Here is a 19400-nt window from a genome sequence, read left to right as displayed (position 1 = left end):
GCCACTGAAGAAGAGCGGTCCAGAATTCAGCAGGCCACAACCAAATACACAAAGACAGGCTCTGACTGTGGCTTAGACAAAACAAATAGTCAGACTTCAGATAGACGTCTAAATTCATCCATTGCACAAAGCAGTTTAGTTTTTACGACTATCTAAAGCCGGACCGTGGTACAATGAATTCTGGGTAAATTAAGACTTTTAACCAAGAAACCACATCTAACTGCTCAGCTCTGTTTACTACAGAAGAAAGTGTTTGTATTTTGGAAGAATTCAACAGTTACAGAGACATTTTACTTTGGAAAACCAGCAAAGAATGAAAAGATAAAAAGAAAAATCTGATTTTGAAAAAAAAAAAAAAAAAAAACTAAATCACTGCGGTCGCTAAAAACTCTTTCCCTTCCCATTGCTTTCTGCATAACAATGTAAACAAACCAGAATTTTGTGCAGGTGTTACTGATTGTTACCATGGTAACACAGGTCTAATCTAAGGTGTCTAATCTTTTTGTCTTAAAATTAGTCTTTGTTTTTGTGAAAGGGTCTGACTTGCACCAGAGTAATCTATGAGTAAAATTAAGATGGGCCTTACACTGCAGACCAGTCTAAAATATCTGTGAATCCAGCTCCTGATCAACTCTGAACAAATGAAATGTGTCTCACTGCATGAGACAAATGGTTGCCACACCAGAAAGAGACTTGTTTAATTTTCCACAACAGAAAATGCACATCTGTGGGCCAAAACCCACAGTTCAGAGCCTAACAAATGTCAAGTGTTTTTTCAAAATAAAAGTGCACATTTTATTGCGATCAGCCCGAGTCACACCTGTGCAGTAATCATGCTCTGTAATCAGCATCTGGATGAGCCACACCTGTGAGGTGGATGGATGATCTGGACAAAGGAGAAACGCTCACTAACACAGGTTTAAACACAATTTGTTTCTGTTTTTGTTTTCAGAAAGTCTTGGATGTTTAATTTCAACTCAAGAGAAAATGGAGCAAAAACCAAAGTGTTGCATGCATGTTTTTGTCCAGTGTACATATTTGACAGGACAACAGAATAACATCTGCCTAATGACGTGCTGGCACCTTATGCAGCATCTGCCTCTCCTCCCACACACACTGAAGACACAATACAGCGCATTCAATCTGTCCTTGTGTCCTTTATAACTGTGGGGCAATAAATGATATGATATGATATAAAGGCATTAAGAGGGGCATAAAGCCATGGAAACAATACAAACATTGTTTTATATCTGCCATTTGGCCATCAGTGGAACATTTCAACAACACGCTGTGCTGATAACTGCAGCGCTCTGGCCAGCATTGTCAAAGCAAGTGCATCAAATGTGTTACTGTATTTACACAGGACTGTGGCATTTTGCTTTGGTCCAGAGGTCACTGATGGGTTTATTACCAAATATTCTGTGTGTGTGTTTAGGTGTGTGTGGCGCCTTTGAAAGCAGACACAGACTTGTATAATCACCTCGATAGCCCTCCGTCTTTCTTGTTCAAAGCACAGCCTCCCTATCTCACACACACACACACCACTTTAGGGGAAAACACCAAATTAAACATCAGGTTGTTTTGTTTGAGGGAAGAAAAAAAAAAAAAGGCTCAAATCCCACTGACCACTTTCAGGCAAATACATGTGACCTCGGCTCCGTGGGAAATCAGAAATGGGAACTTGACTTTCGCCTCCTGCGTCCTCTCTCTCTCTCTCTCTCTCTCTTCTTCCCTCCCCTTAAATTCCTCTTTCCTCTCTCACTTCCTCTCCAGAAAAGTTTGTGCAGAATGATCTTGGATATTTATAGTAATTTTCCACTCTCTCTCCGTTGCCCGGACGGTGCAGGAATAAGGCTTGGGAACGTGTCGTCATGTAGCATCATGCCACACTCATCACTCACATGTATCAGGAGCTAAAACCAAACTGCACTGGTAGACTTGTCTCTCCTCTCCTCTTGAAGCTTTAGCCAGTGCAGCTAAAAACTAGTGAGCAACGCTGTAATGTTGTGTAATATTTCCTCTCTAACATTACACCACACCATCTTGTCTTTGGCTCATTCATTCATCATATGGGGGGAAACTACACTGCAATTCAAAGTGTAATCAAATGTGATGTCTGCAGCAGCTGCTGTATGTAAACAGCAGACAACTAATACTGAACATGACCACATATTGCTGGTTAAGTTTAGCCACATGTGCAACACACCCTAATGTTAAATATGTTGTGCATGTTAAGTTTGTTCTTTCTTCATGCAATAAACCATGGTTTATTACAAAATATCTAAAAGATACTACACCTGCAAACTAGCATTAGCTCATTGTACTGTTTGCTCACACAATAATGGACATTCAATAAGCATTAAGGATGCAACTATTCTCAATGTCACTATAAAATTCACTATTTCCTCCATCAGTTACACTCATTCTGACTCTGACACCAGGGTCCGTCCAGAATCTGATCTGGATACAGAATCTAATTTTTGGAAAAAGAAGCTGATGATCGAGTCTGGGGATCAGGATCAGGAGAGGACCTGTGTTGTGTTGCACAGCTTATTTAAAGGTATCGTATGGAGTTATTGACCACTAGTAGTGCTGTAGAGCTGAGGTTTGACAAGTGGGTCTGTGTTTTGTTCATATAACACACACACACACATATTACTCCACTGGTCAACAGTTGGTGACAGTCACGTTCAAACAAACGTAGCAATGTGCCAACAACAGTAGTGAGGAAGACAACTGCAAACAAACATGAATGCAAACAACGCACAATTTGCACACATCTGTCAAACACACTGTTTTCATGAGGAAAACTTAAACTCAACAGGGTTATTTAGGTTAGAATGAAGTGTCATTAGCGTCATGATAATTTAATTATATTTTAAGGTTAGGGGGAGGCTTTTACAAAAATTATATCAATCAATCACGCTTTATTTATGTAGCACTTTTCAAAGTGCTTTACAAAGTGACTGACAAAACAAGGGATAACAAGGGATCAAAATTTTGAGACTAATGCACACCAAAAAATGACAGAGGAGACTCAGCGTTATAAGCACTGAGTGATATAACAAGAAAGATGTGTAGTTAAGATGAAATAGAAATAAATCAATATAAAACATTAAAATAACTCAATTTGAATAAAATAGTAAAAATTGGTGATCAAATACAATTTAATAAAAAAGATAAAAAGTTAAAGACAGTGAATACAGAATGTGCTAAAAGTGCCTTCAAGTGAAAATCAGCCTTTAAGAAGTTAAATCAGTGAAATTAATGTAAACCACTGCAGGTCAATCATTGCTCAGAGGCTTTTGAGACGAGCTCTCCACCAGTGCTGCACTGTTGCATCATACTGATAACAGCCCTCGTTGTAAAGCTTTATTTTCAGCCTAAAGGTTTCATCAGACCGACAAATCCCAAGTGATGAGATGCTGATATATGTTAGGCTATGACATCAGTAAAACACCATGGGAACAGTCCTTGTTGATAAATAGCCCTATCAACTAAAACCATCTTCACACAGAGGATAGAAGTTTTCACAGCTTGAATTCAGACATATAGGAAAATAATAAATAGATGTTTAGATTTGGTTCCATTGGTTAAAACTGCTGAAGAAACACAAACAGTCCTGCACAATAAAATCAGATATTCATATGGTTCGCATGATGACCGCACCCGTCTCCATTACAATATCCAAAGGAATCTCTTTACAAGACATATAAAGCTTCAGTCTCAATGGGCAGAGTTTCATTATAGCTGGCTCTCCACCAAAAGCAATATGTCCGCTCCTCTGAGCTAAGTTAAACGTCATGTTAAAGGCCCACACTTAATGCAGGGGAATTTGGCTTGATGGTTATGTGATGATTATTTGATGAGATGTCTAACCATCTACCAACTACACCCTGTCCCTGGTGGATTGTTGATTGAAGGGACTTGACGACAACACGTAAGCATGTGAATTAAAGCAAAAGAAGAAGTGGTTTCTGCTCTAAAGATACGTGGAAATGAAGATGAATCACTTGGATGCAACTATTATCAATGTCACTATGAAATTCACTATTCCCTCCGTCAGTTACGCTCGTTCTGTCACTAACTCACTTTTTAGTACCAAACCAGGGTCCGTCCAGAATCTGATCTGGATACAGAATCTAATTTTTGGAAAAAGAGAAGCTGATGACCGAGTCTGGGAATCAGAAATGTATGTCCGCTCCTCTGAGGTGAGTTAAATGTTATGTTAAATGTTATGTTCAAGGCAGACACGTAATTCAGGGGAATTTGGCTTGATGGTTATGTGATGATTATGCGATGAGACTGTCTGACCATCTACCAACTACACCCTGTCCCTGGTGGATTGTTGGTTGAGGGGACTCAGCGACAACACGTAAGCATGTGAATTAAAGAAAAAGAAGAAGTGGTTTCTGCTCTAAAGATACATGGAAATGAGGATGAATCGATTGCGATCAGGTCAGTCAGTTGTATCCCTCTAACGCAACGTTTTACACACAATGCATGAGTACGACCGCTCTATTCTACAATCTATGTCCTTCTGTGTTTATGTGTATACTGTCCAGCAGGCCTGGCTTTCTTCCTGACACTCCACAGGTCCTTCCACCGTAACAAAGCCGCTCTTGTAAATCGATGCTAATACGAGTCATTAAAGAAGCTTCGACAATAAATATTACGTGAACTATTTTGTCCTCTCTTTGCTGTGGATTATAACTGTCAAGACAAAAGCCAGAGGAGGATCAAACCTTAACCTGCTGGCTACAAATCAGAGAACAAAAAAAAAAGAAAAAAGTGCCATTAAATGTCTGCTTTAAGCTGCTGTAAATCTGCATGTTTCACCCCCAACTAAAACACACTGACACAAACAATCCTGACGTTAACCAGACTGTCATTCCCTCACCTTTCACCTTCCCCCCTCCTACAGTCTTCGTTCCCTTTTCTCACATTCTGAATATTTGACCATAATACCAATGATTTAAAATATCAGCCTTCAATGGAAATATCATCCAATACTTCTATGGCTGCTTATCAATTTTTTAAGAAAACGAAATGTCAAGAAGGAAGGAAGGAAGGAAAGGAGGAGGAGGAGTGGGAGGGGGATCCAAGACTGGCAAATGAGGCAAGAGACCAAAGAGAGTGAAACCAAAAAAAAAAAAAAAGTTGAAGAGAAAATATAGATGGCAGCACAGGGCGGCTGTGATGTCAGAGCAAAAGAATGCAAGCCATGTGGGCGGCGAACAAGTCTGGAAACAGAAGAGAGGGCAGGAGAGAGAGAGAGAGAGAGAGAGAGAGAGAGAGAAATTGAATGATAGAGAAGTATAAAAAAAGAGGATGAGAGACAGGAAGTTGGTGACAGATGGTGAAAGTGTCACAGTGACGAGACATTTAGATATTAATAAAAGTGTGTGTGTGTGTGTGTTCTGGCATAACTCGTGGTCTGTCAGCTTATAGTGGCCCAGCGCCATATTGACACAAGGGGTTTCCCAGGGGCCAAATACACTCAGTCAAACTGTTCCCATTTCTCTCAACCTACTTAGCGTGCCTCTCTTACTGCCCTCACTGCTCTAGGTTAACTGAATCACCACGGTGTGTGTGTGTGTGTGTGTGTGTGTGTGTGTCTGTGCACTAGACCATAGCAGAGCAGATGTGAACAGATGTGACAACAAGAGAAACGACAGTGAAGCAGCAGGCTTGAAATGAAGTTAAGAAGTGAAACAGAGTTGTAGTTTTTGTTCTGTTCTCTCTCACACACACACACACCAAATATGGAGACACTCCCTGCCCTTCACACACACACACACCCACTTTTCCACTGTGGCAGCACTTTGGTTGTGCAGGCATTTCCTCAAGAGTCTAGCATCTTCCATAAAGCCACAATCCTCGGCTGAACTGAGGGAGCTGAGGAACCAGAGGAGATTTCTGTGGATGAATGAACGGAGGTCGACCGAGTCTCCATTCAAACCTTCACTGGCTGAAACTCACTGCTGCTTCTATAGAACAGTCAGACTCATCATAAGCTCTGATATGAGGCACCAACCACCAAACAGTGCACTAAATGAACACTTCTGGGTTTTTACAGCTGGTGTTGGTGTAAACATGATACCTCCACTATATTAGGTCACAGAGTTTGAACATGGTGCAAGTGTTTCTATATATTCACACAGTGGCATCAGAACATTATCACTTTCACATTTTGCACACATTACTGTGTTAGTTAAAATTTACATGCCTTCTCATGAATCTATAAACAGAAATTAAACTCTGAAATCTTTTGTGCACAAAAGTATACAGAGCCTTTGCTGTGTCGCTCCAAATTGCGGTCAGGTGCTTCCTGTTTGCTTTGATCTGTATCTGTAGTCCACCTGTGGCAAACCAAACTGAACTGGAAAAGCACACACCTGTGTATATAAATACCAACCAGAAGTCCAAGGATCTATCTGTGTACCTCCATAATAAAACTGTGGTAAGGCTATAAAACCATTTCTAAACCTTGAGCGTTCCCAGGAGCAAAGTGACCTCAGTGATTGTGAACTAGAAGAAGTTTGGACCTGCCAGGACTCTTCCTAGAGCTGGATGAACAGAGTAACCGGACAAGAGGAGCCTTGGTCAGGAAGGCGACCAAGAACCCACCAGTCACTCGAACAGAGCTCTAACAGAGGAAAAACCTGCTGGAAGGATGATCCTCTCAGCAGCTCTCCATTATCCATTAATCATGCATTTATAGTAGAGTGATGACACAGGAGCCACTTTGACTAAAGGCATATGACATCCTGCTTAGAGTTTGTCAAACTGCATTTAAAGGCCTCTGAGAGCCTGAGGACACAGATTCTGTGGCCTGATGAGACAAAAACTGAACCGTATGGACAGAATACTTTTCTTGCAAATAGGGTTAAGCAATTCATCAAAATTCAATTATCAAAATCTCAATCTGACCAAGTGCAAAATCCAAACCAAAGGAGCTGCAGTTTTTTTTTATATAAGGTAAAATGTGTCACAACAGAGCATAAATGAAGCGATGTGGTGCTACAGCCTCTAAATCATATTCTCCAGATGTAAAGGAACATGTTTGTTTGGTACAAGCCCAAATAAAAAAAACACATCATCATCTTTTAAATATTTTTTTTAGTGAAAATGCAATATAAACCATTCCAACTGAAATCAAGACTCAACATCTGCTAATATAATCGTAATGATTTTTTTTTTTTTTTGCATATCATTCAGCCCTAACACATGAATATTGACAAAACTGAATCTTGTAATCAATGAAAAGTGAATATTTGGGTCAGATCATGTTTGTAAATGCTACCACTGGGGGCACCAATGACATAACTTTTCAAATCCAGCATCTGACGTCATTAAATTATTATTTACAGCAGCAGAGAAGATCACGACTACGACTGAAGAACAATATCCTGCTAGAAAACAGTACAAACAAAACACTACAGAAAACTAACACACAGACACACACTCAACTCTTTAAAGGTATTTTACATCAACTACCTGGTCTGTTTTCTAATCACATAAACTAACCTCTTACAGAAAGTGGGAGTGGTCATGTCTGGCCCTGACACAGATATAAAACACAGATACACTCCGCTCTCCGACTGTCAGCTGGGCAGGTTGTGACTTGCTGAGGGAAGGAACTCAAAACATTGGGAATATTCTGCCTCCCCAACCCCCATCCCCACCCTCTTCTACCTACAGTCACATCTACCCTGCTACTGATCTGCTCCCTCCCTCGTCCTTCAGCTCCACCTGTCTCTAACTTTATCACTTCTCCCTCTTTCTATTAGCCCTTCTTCACCTCTCTTTATCTTTCCTTGTTCAGTCTCTTCCACATCTCGCCTCTCTCTCCTCCTACCCTATGGTCAGAGGGCCCCTTGGTCTTATTTTATCCACAGCAGGCCTTATATGGACAGGAGCTTTGGCTGTAGGTTAAAACAATGGTGGTGGTGATGCAGACCACCACAATAGACTCAGGGACTAACAAAGGCTTATTATACTGATGCCAATTACTAGTCTGAACTTTTATTAACTAATGTTTGGGCTAATAACCAATGCCTTTAAATTCAACTGGTTTAATAACCCAAATAATACTATTAATATATCAATAACTAAAAATTGGTTATTGTCCTGTCAGTCAGTGTGTTCTGACAAATATATGATGGAAAAGACTTGACCTTTAATGAATCCTGCCTCATGAAACTGCTGACACATTTAAATTAATCTGGCTCTTAATAGAGTGTTATTGTCTTATGATGGTCCAAAACCATTTATAGCCTAAAAATAAATTATATGAAATACATCTGTTTCCTGTAATTTCAAATTAAAAGTTGAGATACTTCCCGTAAAAAAAAACAAAAAACATGTAAACACTTGCAGGTATTCCCTCAACCCCTTCCTTGTCCTACCTTTTACCCTGATTATTTAAACCAGTGACAGACATATGGTGGCCCTGAGAGCTCAGTGCACTGCAACTTAAGACAACACATGCAAATAAACAAAAACACAAGCAAATGAAGAAAACATCATCATCAATTTGACGACATACATGCAATATTTAGAAGAAATAAGCTGCAAGCTGAGAAAACTCAACCGATGACAGAAACATGCTGCAAATACAGAAGAGGAAGTCAAAATGATGCCCGTGTGTTGTCAAGTTAATGAAGACGCTTCCTTCATTTGCTTGTGTTTTGTCTTTTTGAGTGTGTTTTTCTTGAGCTGCAGAACACGGAGCTTCCACTGCCGGCCTGCAGACAACAATATGCAGCCACAACTGTTTGGAATGCACAAAGTAAATAAGGAAGTGCTTCATCAGAGATGACTTTGAGACATTTGGGCCCATCGACACGTACCCAGCCCACAGTTATTGAACGGCATTATAACAGCTTGTGCTAATTTGCAAACAGCGAATTTCCTGTTTACTCCCAGCACTTCCTCTTTGCTGATTAGACATTAATAACAGTCGAGCCCTGGGACAAAACAAAACGAGACCATTAGAACAAACAGACACACTTTTCTCAATACTTAACATTGCTTCCTTTTCCTCTTTACATCACCGTTTATTTTACCTCTAGCTATGCCTCTGTTTTTTCTTTCTCTTTAATCCCATTTTTCTAGCCTGGGGTCTTTAAACTAGCCCGGGATCTCCCTATGTTCTTTCAACCAGGGCGTGCACACCTGCACACATATACACCAGGGTCATGTAAGTGTGTGCACACAGGGGCTGAATGGAACATATGGTGGTTAGTAAGGATGGGAGAGGGGGGGCTTTTTGTTGGAAAGATGGAAATGTGAAAGATTGAGATTTGAAAAGGAAGTGTGACAGTTTGGAGATATGGCTCTTAAGAGGCCATCGGTTTCTCATTAAAGAGATGTTGACATGTCAGCATCCACCTACATTAAACCTGACAAATGGATGGGAATTTATACGCGAACAGCTTGAACTCTGAGAGGAATTTCTGGGGGGGAAAAAAAAAACAAAAAAAAACTCTCTCCCAACACAGGAGGGATAGCTCAGCAATTTGGTCGCACACACTTCATTGCAACATCTCAGGAATCTTCTCCGTGGAGATTTATTAGCCAGGTTTGGATATATACAAGTGCTCCACAGGAACGAACACGCGCACACATGTTGCAGTTTCTAGTGAAACAAAAGCTGTGTCTGGACCAAACCAGAGAAAAAGAACAACCCTGCAGCACACACACACACACTCACACAATATTGTTCAGACCATTACAGTCATACAGCATTGACCAGAAAACCACACATCCCTTACAACACACACATGCACATCATCCTCCCAGCAATCCCCATGATGTCATGTTAGTGTAGAGGCCTGCAGATACTGCCATCCTCCATGACTGCAAGACTGGACACTCAAGTCAAAAAAAGATGTAAAAGTGTGATTAACTATGTGTAGATAAATGAATGGTTCACAAGTTTACATTAACAGTAAAATTATACACAATCACACTGATGAGTAAGCACACAAATTCAGAGGAGCAACATCTTAAGAATGTCGTCTGTGAAGTTCACACCAGCGCCACACCCGCAACTATTTAATCCCACAGGGGACGGATGTAAATGAACAGTTGTTCCAGCAGGAGATTCCTTCTCTCTCTCTCACACACACACACACACACACACACACACACACACACACACACACACACACACACACACACACAACTCCATCTAAACTACTTTTCATAGTTAGACTAGGCAGGGCCGTTGGGGTATGTCAGATAGTAAGCTTGGATTATTTGTCCTTGTTGAGGAGGTATGCAGCTCACAACTGTGTTGAGGATAAAAATACATCAATTAACAAACAGCTGAGGAATCCTGGTTTGTTTAACAGGCTGACCATGTACATTATTCCCAGTCTGAGTCCTGGGGACTGACAGAACTACTCTTCAGGAGAGGATTTTTGATATTCCTGTAGAACCTCATAATGTTTGACTAAGACTTTTTAGTCCCAGTGAACCAGACTCTCAGTCTACAGCCATGCTAGCAGCTCAGACACAGCTGTGCTTTGATCTAATGCTGAAGTCAGCATGCTACCGTTCACCATGACAACGCTAACATGCTGATGTTAAGCAGGTATAATGTTTACCATACTGACATCATAGTTAAGTTTTGCAGGTGAATATTCATAAACCAAAGTGTTGCAGAAATGAAAATGTCTCATGTTGTGAAAATATCTAAAGATATTTCACTTGTCTCAACTCAATAAGTGAAACATTTGACCTGTTGGTGGAGTTAGAGGAAAAGTCAGGGAATCACCAAAACCTTTCTCACCTGATTCATCCTCTGGGCACCATGAATGTCTGTACCAAACATCACGGCAATCCATCCAATCCTGCTCTAAAGCCAAAGGGTTGGGAACACCAGAGTCAGTGGGAGTCAACCACTGGGGACCATTTCATGACAATCTATAAGACAATTTTCCAGATATTTCAGTCCGGCTCAAAGTGGATGGACTGGCTGACCAATCAAATCATCATTCCCGGCAAAAATGAAATAAGAAACAAGTTTATCAGCCACAGACACGTGAGAGCCACTTACACACTGTACTTGGCACCAAAGCAGTGCTCCATCAAACTGCAAAATCAAGGCCTTTAACATTAATTTATTACTTAAACTCCTACTCTATCAAATCTTTTTTAACCCTAATATAAAGACAGGAGGTTGTTTCATCAAGACTCTGAAAACCTAAGGAAACCCTGTTAAGCTTTTACAGCCCAAACTGGACCTGCAGCTACGGAAAAGATTACAGAACGGGTGAACATTAACCTCCTCACACAGAGAGTAAAGCAACCTGGTTTTCACAGGACAGTAACGCAACATAAAAATAGGCACAAGTGAGAAAGAGAGTGGTTTGATAAGGATTTTACATGACACCATGACAGTCAAGTACTGACTCAGTAATGAGGGGGGTTACCCTGCTTTACACCAAATGCATGCTGGGATACACAGCAGCATACTTTCACCTTCAGTATCAATGAGCAGGTGAAGACAAGGAATGAATGAATATTGTTTAGATATCTCAGATATCAGAAACCCATCAGTCACAGCCGTATTTGTACCAGCCGTTCTAATCTCATCCATCACCTGTGTTTGCATTCCTCAGGCTTTGTAGGCTGCTTTCTTACCTTCTTCCTTTCAGCTGGTAATTGGTAAATGCTTTCATGCCACGTTTAGTTTTACTTCTCTTAACCTCACAACACTGATCCAAGTCATTTTCATGCTTATTTTTTTCTGCCATTTCTCAAGTTCTACCTCCTACTCCACCAACTCACACTCTTATTTCATGTCACTCCCCCTCCTCCTCCTCCTCCTCCTCCTCCTCCTCTCAGTCCCTCTCTCCAGGTCCAAGGACACACCTGCCTGTACTGTGCTGACATTATTATCAAAGCTCAATGGAAAGACCTGGTTAAAGGTTAATGAAAGGTACTGAGTGAGAGAGGAAGCCTTCACAGTCTTAACCAAGGACACGTACAGACAGTTTCTTTCCACTAAGTTACGCTGCTCATTTAGAGAACTCCTGTTGTATAACAGGAGGATTCTTTGGCAACAGATGTGCTATTTTAAAAACTTGATTTGACGTCTTTTTAGAATAAGAACAATTTGAATAATAATGAAAATAAATGTTTTGTTTGTGGACTAAAGGCTCAGTCAACACAGCATTTAAAATGACCAAATCCATTCATTTCAATGGAATTGGTACAATTGTATTAATTCATCTAGACAGTGCCGACCTTAAAGGGAACAGAGGTGAGAGGTGAGGAAGCTAATATAGCTTATTAGCTCTGTAGCACCAATTCACTTTTATTTAACCCTCTTCAGACAGAGTATCAACTGGTCCACAAAGAATTCATGTTTTTTTAAACACCTCAGAGGACACAGTCCTGGTGGAAGAGTCTCTGGAATAAACTGTGTGAACTATATCCTGTTAGCATTTGAGCTAACTAGCATTCACACTGTTGTCAAGCTAGCTAACCCTGAGAGCTTTCCCCCGTCTTTTTACTTTTTATTGAATGAAATAATAATAAAAATAAGATATTATTTATTTATTTTCCTACATGTTCAATAATAATGTTAATAATACAGATGTATCAGCTACCCACAGGCCAAATAAACTGTGTTTGAATGGGATTTAAATCAAGCCATCCTCTCATTCTGTGCTGTTTATCAGTCCCACTCCATGTCTCTTTGGCTGCTCCCTGCACTGAGTGGTATTTGTTTTTCCTGGTTACTTTCTGTGTATTTTAAATAGTGCAAAATAAATAAATAAATAGATACAATCTTATTGGTGATTATTTCTGTCTGAGTAGGAGAGGCCTTAAAATGTTCCAGTGCTGCTCCACAGTCCTGCATCAACTCAGCACAAACACACCATATGCGTCCTTGTTTTGGCACTGGGATTTGCATTTGGTGTCATAACATAACAACATAACAAGCACAGAGTGGGTGGGTGTGTCCGAACACTCACAGCATAGTCTGGAAGCAGTAGGAAAATCACAGGGATATACGCAGAACAGGAGCAGACATAATTACATGTATGATATGGTGCAGGATCCAGAGGGCTCAGGTCAGTTTGTCATGATTAGAGGGATGAGGGAGGAGGGAGGAGGGATGATCACACACAGACGCACACTGAGTGTACAAAACACTAACAGGAATATTCATCAGAGGATGCTGGACAGGTGAAGGGCGTGTTAGGATCTTCTACACAGTCTACTTTGCACACAATGGGAGTAAAGGGGGTGGTGGGGGGGGTGGTTTCTAATCCTCTGACCACCTACCTTCTCCATGTGTGGGAGGCAGGGCTGGAACACAATGACTCACATTAATATGTATTCAAATAAACATCACAGTCTATTATTGTACATGGATTATTTTTCTTACTAACATGGGCCTAAGTGCTTGAGCAACCTCTAATAGGTTTCTGGAAAAAAAAAAAAACCTAAAATGGTTGGTGCTCTAATGTCCCAGTAAAATATCCAAAATGTTACAACAGGATTAAACAAAGCCGTTTAACAGAATATCTCCAAAAAAGACCCAAACCACACACAAACACCCACACAGCTCCTCTGCTCCTGGCCTGTGCACAGAAGATGTGCAGGAGCAGATCAAACAGGATTACCAGTTACCTTGTATTATCTAGTTAATCTGAGAGAAGGTGTGCAGGTGAGAGAACAGGATTAGGAAGTGAGCTAGTCAGCACTGCTGCAGGTAGACATGAATGAGCAGTTCTGTCCTCAGCTGACACCAACGCCATCCTGTCAGACGAGAACGTGGACAAAGCATAACAAAGAAACTCACAGTCCTCTCAGCATTCTTTCAATACGTTACCAAATATACACGTAGTTATCATAAAAAACCATCTGAATTAATTCATATATGTTAATGTCATTAATTTGTTGATTAAGTCACTATGGCTGCTTCCTTTCTATTGTATGTTTGTGTTCCACTCTACTAAGCCTCTGGATTAAAGGAAGACATAAATCAAATAGTTTCATCAAGTCACTGGCACTTAAACTGAAAGGAATCCAAACCAAAGCCAACAATATAAAAAAGGGAAAAAAACGCAGTACTGAGTTAACTCTTTCTGAAGCCTTTGTCATAAGCATTTATATCTAAGTCATTTGAGGACTTCCCATCTCCTGCAGTCACACTGCATGTACAAAAATGGCAGTGGAGCTGGCGTGGATTTTGACTCATTTCCAGGGTGGTTTCCAGTCCCACAGCAGTCAAAGCTGTAACGCTGTGGAGAAGCAGGACTCAGTCGCTCAAATTTATTCCCAGCAGGGCGGGGCCGGCTCTACCGCTGGGCTAGCTTTGGGATGTGGGAAAGAGTTGCATGGAAAAGCTAAAGCTGCTGCCCACAGCAGCGGCCTAAAACTAACCAGGCGCACACGTACTGTCCATACACACCCTTTCAAGACTGTGAGTCGTCAGCATACAGGTAACACATATTCTGACTCACTGCCAGACACGTAGCCTCATTACTTCCATTCTACTAGATCCTCTTTTTCCTTACAAAAACTGTTCCTGCATAATTTCCAACACTCTGTCATCTAAGGCACTGAAAGCTGAACTAAGCAAGATCCTTATGGAAAAAACACTTAAATTCCAAAGTAGTGCCACAACAGTAAGAGAGTAATGCTCACTACTTCAGATGCCGCACATTAATGCTGATTAACCCATTCAGACCTAAGGCGCCCTCTAATAAATCGTTCTAAAACCTAAGCCTAGTTTGAGGAAAACCTCCTAAAACCTCAGAGTTTCCTGAAAAACTTGACATTCATTAAAACCTTCATTACTCAGCCTCTGAATCAAAGAGAAACATGAATTAAAAACCATTTGAAAGCTTAAACCTCTGACCTTTACTGTAAAGGTGAGGGTCAGAACCAAGATTGACTGGTCCAATCGAGAATTGCTCCCTCTTCTCCACAACGGCCCGGTACAACGCCCGCTTTACTGCTGACCCTGCACTGATCCGCCTGTCAATCTCCCACTCCATCCGAGGTGGATGCACACTGATTCACAAAATGATGAGTGAGATGATTTAATCTAAGACCCCACCACTAGATTTCTGCTGAAGACCAACATGTGCTCAAATGGTAAAACATGCTCTAATTTAAACACTACCTCTCATCCTATATCTGTATCCCTCTGTCTCCTACTGTCTGTCTGGCAAAGCCTATAATCAATAACCATTCCCATCCAGTGTCTCCAACACGTTCCCATCTCAATGTCTGACTCAACTTTCCATATACTCACAGTCTGTATCAGCAACAGTCATCATCTAAACATCCTCGCACACACACACCACCACCATTACCCACTAAAGCTCATTTTAGCCACTCGATTTAATTATCACTAAACCTGATCTTTTTTTTTTTTTTTTTTTTTTAAATCTCAGTCTCATTCCTTAGTTTTCCCAAGAATATGTCATCTTGCAGACACTGGTCTTTTGTTAGAGATCAGATATTATCCTGTTTGTGTCATTCACCATGGCCATCACTCAGGAAGAATTCAGTGTATTTAGTAAACAAACAACACATGGCTGAGAAACCTTTATAATGTTAAATATTTGTCCTTTTCAACGGTGCTTACAAGACACTGTAGCGTCTTTGTTAGGAAACCAAGGACCATAGTCTAGAAAAAGACTGAGAGAAACAACAAATTCACTCACTCGAACTACAGCAGCATGATAATTGTCAAATCTGACGATTTTGAAAATCTGTTATCACCAACCTCAGATAATAAAATCAGTAACCCATGGCGGCCAAACCTTTCCATGTCTTAAGAAACAAGTACAAAGGCCATGAATCCACTTTTAGCTGGAGACTGCTGTTGCGTTAAGACTTTATCAGTCCTATGCCTGGCTTGGTCTAGTTTGATATCTGTGCTTAATGTTATCAGAGCAACATGTCCAAAGCCCTGGCTGTTTCTTAATGCTTGGGTTCACACTGTAGTCACAGATGCCAGATCTTAAACAAGGCATGTCTGGCTTAATGTGTATGACATGAAACAGCTGTATAACCCATCAGTGAACCATTCCTGCCTGCTCGCTCCCTTATTCCATTAAAGGATAACATACACAGCATCTTAAATGTTTGACATTTTGGGAAATACACATTCATTTTTGGTGGATACAGGGTAGTATTTTCGGCAGCAGGCAGTTAGCTTAGCTTAGCATAAAGACAGAAATCTGGGAGAAACAGCTGTCCAAACGTAACAAAATCAATTAATTAACACATTATATCTTGTTTGTTAAAGCTGTTAAAAACCAAGCTAACCTGCAAATAAGTGTATTTCCTAAAACTATCCCTATAACATCACAACATCACTTACAAACAAGACTATAACTGACCAAAAAGACTCTCGATGCTCTATTGTGTTCCACACAGTGGTATTTGCTTGGCAGCACAGGTAGAGGGTGCTGTTTTTCCACTGCAAACTAAAGCTAAAGCTAACCTCTTTAGCTAAAGCTTTAATTATCAGCTAAAGCTAAAGATTCCAGCATCTACAGCAATGCTTGATGATGAACGGATGGTAAAATTCCTCCAATTCCAAACCACCAGGGAAGTCACATGTGCATTGACAGGGTCATGATCCCTCACTGGCTTCCCACCCATGAACCCTTCCATTGTTTTGACCATTTCTTTCCTTTGTATGTGGTGCAAACTTCCTTCAGGGTGACAACTGTATCTTTAGCAGCCGTGCAATTTGTTGGTGTCCTAAAGTTTGATATGACAAATTCACATTAAAAGGTCATGAAAGTGGAAATAAATCCCCTGCTGAGCGGTTCCTATAACACAGTTCAAGAACATAAATGTGTGTGCATAGACATGCATGCGCAAGTGTCTTTCCTGTCGTAGAGGTGATGCTGGGGGTCTGGCTAACAGCCAGGCTGTCAGGTGTATCCTATGGGTTCCTCCCAGGATCCACCCGACATGTAGCTGACAGACTATATGACCAGGAAAACCTTCACCCTGTCAGCAGCAGTTCCTATATCCCACAAAATAAAGAGCCGTGGTTCTCATAGTGAGGTCCAGGGACAGCCAGGGGTCCATGGGGCGGTGCTGGGGGTCCAGCAGCACATTCAATTTCACTGTAATACATTTTATTTGTTCACTACTTCAACATGTGGACACTCCTTGAACTATGGAGTCGTAAAGATAGGAATCTGCCATTAAGGAATCTACTAAATACCATAACAATGGGGGCAAAGTCAGACTGGTATTTGATCAGATAAAGTCAAGCAGCAAAACGGGAGTAATAAATCAACTTCCCCTTCAGTCTGAGAAACCTTAGAATAAAATAAAAATGTGTGCAAAAGGTGCTCATAAGTCTTTGTGCAGGATCATTCTAAAATCCTCTAAAAATATCTAAAAGACATTCAAAACCATTTCCCTTTTTATTTTATTTATGTTAATATAGCTATACAGAGCAAAAGGGGAAATGCCTCACCATGTAGAAGCAGGCAGACATTTAGGGTAAAAGCTCATTCTAATCCCAAATTACCCAACACCACTCTGACCACAACTCTGTCACAGCCACGAACCAGAAATATCCTCAAAAACCAAAAGGGCATGGAGATTAAAAAAAGCTTGAAGCACAGCACTCAGGAATAAATCTGCCTTAAAGCATCTGCACCACGTCACTCCAATGGAAACAGCAGCTAAATGACTCTCACCAGGGAGAACACAACACATGGATCTGCTTTGGAAAAAAGTATTGACAACAGCACATTGATGTGCGTTTGTTGGATAATGCTGCAGACTATGTATTCTACACATTACACACAGTAATGCAGCAGTCTGTGCAACTGCAGCCCTGCTTCAAAGCCAATCATCTCCAACAAGGAGCTGTCATTTCAAGGAGCTTAACTCAAACTTGCAGCGGAGTGACGGGCAGCTGCAGGCAACCAGCGAACGATAGGAGGTCCTGCCCTCCAGGTGACCCTGAAGCAACAGGTCAGCTGCTCTAAGCAGCTTGACCCCTGAGGAGTATCCCGTCTATGCTGGCTCATTTCTTCACACTTCCCTCTCTGGTTTCAATCCCTGTGCGCATCTTCCTGATGTACAGTATGAAGCTATTTTGCCTTTCCCTCCCTGCTGGGTGGGTTAATCTCCCTCGCTCATTATCAGCAGATTATAAACCTTTTCTCAGAGGAGAAAAGATAATGGCCAGTTTAAACAGTGGCGAGGAAACCAGGAAATCGTTCCAATTTCCAATCACACTTCTGCATCTTCCACTGAGCTATTATTCAAGTACATCTCTATATAAATTGTAGAGTTTATACTACTAGGCGCTGCACAGTGGTACAGCGTTTAGCACTGTTCCCTTACAGCAAGAAGGTCTGGGTTTGAACCCTGTTTCAGGTGGGTTCCTTTCAGGTGCAGCGTTCATGTTCACCTTGTGCCTGTGTGAGCCTTTACTTACTGTATTTATTATTTTCTTATGTCAATATTTGCAGCTATTGCATCCTACAAGGATCATTTCATTTCTTAGGTACGATTGTTTTTTGTCCTTTAACACCATATGTTCTGATGTTTTGGCAGTAACAGGTTGGCTTGTATGCCAGGTGCTTCCCTTGTGTTTACCTCATCTACAAACCACACACACATTAACAGGTGGACAGGCTTGTTGACAAAGCCTTTGTGAACCACAGAGAGACTTTCTCAACCACCGCCAGACAGCTGAAGTCCAGCCAGCTACTGGCAGCTTTAACACAGAGTTAAAGTTTCAATAAGGGATGGGATATAATTAGTTCAGATGCCTTTTCATTTGTAGAATCAGACCGACCTGCATTTTTAAACCATCTGACCAATGTTGAATTAGGATCGGGTATTTCAGGAAACACAGTCATCATGTTTGTGGTTGATATGCCTATGATGGACGTTATTCACAACAATTCATCTACCACAACAACACTGATGGTGGCTAATGTTGCACTTATAAACAAATGCTCCAATCCCTCCTTGCAGGGATAAATCGAGCAAGTTCACAGCAGTTGTACTCACAGGTGTGATAGACTGTGAGATTAGCTATTTAATCTGTGTCTGTCTGGCGTCCATAAAAAGACTGGAGGATTGGACATGGCACAGGACGTGGCTGAAAGTTCCCTCACTCAGTGAACGTCACTAAACCAGCTCACAGGCGATACAAGTCCTGATAACTGACACGTATGGGTGAGAAGGTTCAACCAAACTCCATTTAAAAATTCACCTAAAATTTGATTTCGCCTTCTTTGCTAACTGCACTACAACCTAAACGGAAAAACATTCAGAAATCCTAACTAGCGTTAATTCTGTAAATCGGCTTAAACCCAATACATGCAACATCGTATTTAGATGTAGTTTTCAACTTCTGAGGGAGCTGG

General features: G+C 41.0%; 1 protein-coding gene across 4 annotated transcripts in view; it reads right to left on the bottom strand.

Annotated features, from left to right (window-relative positions):
- Positions 1-19400, bottom strand: part of LOC139614468 (unconventional myosin-Ic-like) — a 59532-nt gene that overhangs the window by 35577 nt on the left and 4555 nt on the right. The gene's annotated exons all lie outside the window — the stretch shown is intronic.

The sequence above is a fragment of the Trachinotus anak genome, unplaced genomic scaffold (assembly GCF_046630095.1).
Source record: "Trachinotus anak isolate AG129_WGS33_773 ecotype Australia unplaced genomic scaffold, CSIRO_AGI_Tana_v1 ptg000034l, whole genome shotgun sequence".
NCBI lineage: Eukaryota > Metazoa > Chordata > Actinopteri > Carangiformes > Carangidae > Trachinotus > Trachinotus anak.
This window is presented reverse-complemented; position numbering and strand designations above follow the sequence as displayed.